The sequence below is a fragment of the Oculina patagonica genome, chromosome 10, assembly GCF_052425735.1.
Source record: "Oculina patagonica isolate OP01 chromosome 10, crgOcupat, whole genome shotgun sequence".
Classification (NCBI taxonomy): domain Eukaryota; kingdom Metazoa; phylum Cnidaria; class Anthozoa; order Scleractinia; family Oculinidae; genus Oculina; species Oculina patagonica.
Window position 1 is genome coordinate 326694 of NC_135767.1, and position 6082 is coordinate 332775.

The window sequence follows — 6082 nt, forward strand, 5'->3', positions numbered from 1 at the left end:
TCATTTCATAAAGAAAGTCGTCAAGCTGGGAAAATTCTCTCAAATAACTACATGTGAAAATTCTATCGGCCTTTTAAAAGTCAAACGATGAACTTCAGAAGTACTGAAAAACCTGACAGTCTCCGGGTCGGCTTCACAATTTTATTGTATCAGTTTTCCTCAAAGATGATTTATAATAATTAGCCTTCGTAGCAGGTCTCTCGCCGTTCGCGTTCTCCAAATACGCGCCCAAAACTACACAAGCGCCTCCTACGCGGGCTATATAATAATGTAACATTTCCTTTTTGGTCAGCCACAGCTAAAACTTTTGTCGTCAAAATGACGTGTAGATAAAAAGCGAGAGGACAAAATCGAACCCTTGCAGAAACTACCGCGTCGGCTAAATTTACATTTCAAAAACGCGGCAGCATGGAACAGTAAACAAATTGGACATTAAAACATCTTTTAGTTGCCGCCGTTAGTAGCTAAATAAAGAAGCCAAAGCGTTCCGAATTATTTGCCGTCTGGGCGAACTCTCACATACACACGAACTGTTTCATGTAGCAGCCCTCGCAAGGTCTCACGGGAATGGCTCGCTACCTTTATAGGAAATAATAGAGCAAACAACAGGAACAATGTCCCTAGTCCTCAAAACAATAGCAACTGCTACGCTGAAGTGGCATTAAAAGCTTATGAAAGCTGCTACACTACCGATTTTTTTTTACTTCTCCAGGTCACCCAAGAGGAACTTGGCCATCTCCCAAGGGGGGGTACTCCGGCTTGTTAATGACGGGGATGATCGAAGGATTTTTTTGGGTTTGAAATTTCCGATTCCGGGATTTTTTTGGGTTGTAAAATTTGGCAAGTATTTTTTTGGGTGACTTGATTTAGATAGGGGATTTTTTTGGGTATTAAAAACGAACTAAAGTGCCTTGGCGCGGCCTTGGCGTATTTATGGTATGATGAATAAACAAAACGAGCGTTCTTTGTGTTATGTTATTGCCCCTCCTGGCAATTTAGAGGTAATTTGACAAGGGATTTTTTGGGGGTTTTTTTTTGGTCCAGGGATTTTTTTTGGGTAACGTTGGAAGACTTAGGGATTTTTTTGGGTCCTGAGTTTTGCCTCCATTCGATCATCCCCGTCATTTACAAGCCGGAGTACCCCCCCTGGGGCCATCTCATCACCTCTTATGTCTGTGCACCTCCTATTAAAGCCCTAACGACTTTCGGACGACAGTTCAATAATACGGTCCACCTAAACACTAAATGAGGTCCCCTACTTCTGACCATAGGAACAGTATAGGAGATCTGGGTCATGGAATTAGATTACTATCCTGGATTTGTGGTTTACTCACATCTACTTCATATATTTTATTTTTATACTCCATTTGTCAAAACAGCTACCGCCGATCTTTATACCTTATTGTCGGTAAATATTCTTTGCTTCACTAAAAAGCCTCATGCTCACATATGAAACGTTTTTTTTTTCAATTTCTTTTCAAATGCATCTATTCATTATCTTTGTGTGATGTTGGTTATTTTTCAAACGACAATATTCTTATATCCCAATATTGCGAGATATTTGATAACGCAGACAGTTATATACATAACAATCAAATTAATATACTAGATAACAATGGACCTCTTACTGAAAAGGGAAGAACAAACACACTTTCTTCTTGTAAAAGTTTATTGTTATCCAACTCTTCACTTCATGTGGTCTGTTTAAACTTATTTTACAATTGAAAATTGATATATTTGTGCCATTTCGTTTTATAAAAAAACCTACTACTAACCCAGAGTCGGACGGACAGTAATAATTCATTTTTGTGTTTTTATGTGGCTTCAAAATAATTGTCTAACGTATATACTGAAAAGAAGAGAGGAGAATTAGTTGGGCAACAAAAGACAGTTGCCAAGCAGCGTTGGTGAAAATTGATATACAGTACTTGTCGTTTCGTTTTATAAAAACCATGTTCACTAACCCAGAGTCGGAGACACTAATACTTCATTTTTGTGTTTTTATGTGGTTTCAAAATAATTGCCTCACGTTTATACTGAAAAGAAGAGAGGAGAATTAGTTGGGCAACAAAAGAGGTTGCCAAGCAGCGTTGGTGTACGTTAAAAAAACGTAGCGAACGCGTGTTAAAGAATAGATTATTGCGTGTTTAAAGCAAATGAATCAGAATAATTTAGTCTTGACGACGTGGTGAGATGTAAATTAAGAAAAGACGGCTTTGATGAGCGCCGGAGGAATAGCAAGTTGTGTCGTTTTCTCTGAGCTGCACACAAGGTTATAACTATAGTATTATGACCTGATGTTGACAGATAGTGATTCAAATTTAAATTAAGTCCAACAAGAAAATCATCAGGTAAGTAAGTTTTTTAAGGAATTATAACACTGTAATGAAATACATCTGATATTGTGCCTTAGACGTGTACTGCGAGTTGCGGACCGCCCCTGAGGGAACTTGCTTCAGATAAATTTTAAGTGCTTATTTTTGTTTTAATTACTTACATCATTGAACCGTTTGTTTGCAAGCTACTTCTGTAAATTATCGAACACGAAATATCCAGAATTTCAGTCGCTTATAGTTCGTTTGCACCTATATGTCCAATAACACTAAGGAATTAAAGTTAAAGTTGGGTTAACGGCGAAGGAACAAAAATAGAATATACTTGCGACTGCAACTGACCACCTAGTTTATTTCTATAGAATTTTTTTAAATGACAAAATTCTTTGAAATTCCCGGACAATGATTTTAGAACGCTTATGCCACTTTGATGTATACCGTCATGACGCTGCCGCCATGTTTGTTTAGACAATATGCAGGGCGTAAAATTAACTTTTTTTCCCCAGTAGCCACTTGGCTCCTAAATATACCAAAATGGTAGCCAATCCCAAAAATTTGGTCGCCATTTTTTTTAAAAAAGAAATAAAACACTTCTCATTCTGTCAGTTTACTAGATAGACCGTTTAAATTGCATTTATTTCAAGCTTTTTGTGCACAAGAACTTGGAAGACTTTTGGTGACATTACATGAAGCTGAGTGAAATGGTGAAATGTTGCCAAAAAAGAGACATTCTCACCACGACCCATTTCTTGGAAAACAGAGTGTATCATTTAATGGTTCAAATAGCAACGTGTTCTTAAATAAAGAACTTCATCACAATTTCGATTGTAGGTGGGGGGGGGGGGACCAAAGGATAGCGTTCTTTTTTTACAAACCTATTACTCAGTCTGCCAGCGTTCACATGTTGCTGATGATATGTGTCAACACCGGGAAAAATAAATCAACATTTGCTTTTTGTGTGTAATGTAACAAGAATATCGCTACTAAACTGTATTTTGACACTTAGTCCGTCAGACAGACACTTGCACAGGTTTTTGAATTAAGAAAACAGTTTAAATGACTGAGTTTGTGAGATGGTTAAAATGTGGTAAAGAAATATTCGTTTTCACCATCATGAAAACAAAAATGAACTGAGTAGCTATTAACGTGTTTCTGAACAAAACATTTAATGGCATATCCGCGTATTTTAATCTGAGATAGCTATTGATAATGAGACTTTTCATAATTGCAACATCGCGAAAAAGGAACTTCCTATTACGGAGTACATCGAGTCTGAAGGGTTCAACCAGTGGTTCAAATAGAACCTTGTCGCAGTGTCCCATCAGAGAAAAGCAACTCATCATTCGCTACTTCATTTAAAAGCACGGACTTATTGAAAATTATAAAAAGTGTATCTCCCGAGTCACATAACTCCAATTCAAAAAGGAAATGGAAATATGGAGTCAATAGCTGAGTGAAATGGTGAAATGTTGCAAAAAATACCCACATTTCTTGGAGAACAGAGCGTATTTTTTAATGGTTCAAGTAGCAATGTAATATATGCTTAAAAGAAAAATCTATTTAACACTTTTTAATTAAATGATGGCGTCGCTTTGCGCTTCGTAGACAATTCTTTTACTCCTCCGCGTAAAATATCTGTAACCTTTTTGGAATCAATTAGTCAATCGGCAGCAACAGTGTAGCAGAGCAGTGTTCACTGTTGAGAGACCAAAAAATATAAACCATTTCGAATATATGTTACAACAATTTGAATGGACACTGACCCTAACTGGCGGATTTTTCAGTTATAGAATATAATGTCACAAAACGTTCGCAAATTACAACAAAACAAATGGACGATAACAATTATCGAGCGCTTTAATCTCATGATGGTTGGAAATAAGCCGCTTTAGACATTTGATACCATGGTGGAGAGGAACAACATTATCACATAAAATAACCATGTAGATATTCTGATAACGCCAAATCAACTTCAGCATAAAATCGAATTACAACGCGGAAACGGTAAGTTTAACAGCTAAAACACCTCAACATCGAAATATATTTATCAATCATCCAGTATTCTATAATGGTGAAAACATATACTTTTTACTGCATAAGTTATCTTTGATAACCATGGTATTGTACCCTCCTTTTCTGATGTTTTATAAGTGACATACGCATCGAACACTACACGATGTTTGACAGTCGTTTGGCGAAGTTTTTGACTTCATTTATGGATTTAAACATTTTGAGTTGAGCTATTAAGCCTTGTAAACTTCAATACAATACAAAGAGCAAAGATAGAAAGCAAATTTGTTGTGTGGCTAAGTTGAAACTGAAAAAGGAAGTTGCCCGGAATGCCCGCCAAAAATAACAACGCTTGATTGCAAACCATAACAGAGGTTTTCTTACAGTTTTGGACAGGTAAATAACCTTCAAAACTAATATATTTAGCTGAAATGTAAGATCTTTAGATAAAGCAAGAAGTTATTGTGTACTTTGCTCACCCTGTGCGATGTTTTTACGAGTTATGCAGTTTTTGATTAATTTAACGATCCAATGCGATTTGAGGTCGATTATGTGAATTTTGGTCGCCAATTTGGCGACCAACTTTCAGGATTTGGTCGCCAAAGTGAAAAATTTAGTCGCATTGGCGCCTGTATTAGGCGCAATTTGACGCCCTGATATAGTTGTCATTAACAAAGTATGCGGTATAGACCGTGTTTCATTTCTTTTCTATTCATGTGAACCAATTAAAAGTCAAGGTCCACTAACAAACAAAACATGAACGAGGTCAGTTTCCTATTTCTGGACTGAAAATGTTCAATAAGATTTTTATAATTCTTTTAACGTGGAAACAGGCTGCTAAAGCAGGGTTGGCGCAGTGGTAAGAGCGCTCGCCTTCCACCAATGTGACCCGTGTTCGATTCCGGCCCGGTACCATATGTGGGTTGAGTTTGTTATTGGTTCTCGCCTTGCTCCGAGGGTTTTTTTGCGGGTTCTCCGGTTTTCCTCCCTCCTGAAAAATCAACATTTCCAAATTCCGATTCGACCTGGATAGAGTACGCGCATGAAAACCAGCTAGCGCTGATGGGGCTTCCTCTCTAAATATAGCCATTTAAAAATGACCAGCTCGCGCGAGAAAGTATGGACCGCTTGTTTAACAATTCAGATTGCGCGAGTCACTTGATCTGGACGCGCACGGAAGAGAATAATACAATATCCCTAATTATTTTCTTGTCTTTTCTCGGCGTTCATCCGACAAAACCAAAAATTTTTTGTTCATTTTCATCTCTAAAAATTAGTTGCACACCACCTACTGAGCGTACTCGAAAAGACTATAGTGAAACTTCTTTAATATGTAATACGGAAACCAAAGGGATAAAGCTGAGTGTCCAAATTATAAGATATGTCCAGGATTGAACGCTCCTTATGATAAGCATCACAAAGTGTCCTCTTTGATAAAAGTTCACAAAGACACACGTAATTCTGTCAAATATGAAGTAATATGAAAGTAGTCAATAGTCCAGCAATTTATGAAGTACTTGATGAACAACACGTTCGTTCAGTCCTGGACATAAGTGCCGCATAGAAGTATCCGAAAGAAAAGATTCGACTGTAGTTAACTACACTACCATGTCGCCAGTTATAAGATGCATAAGCGTAAGCGCACTTATGCGCATGCAGTTACATGTAAAATGCCCAGATGTGCTATGTTTCCCTCAATCTTCATGTTGCAGGTTACGTCGGCAAATTACTGAATAAAA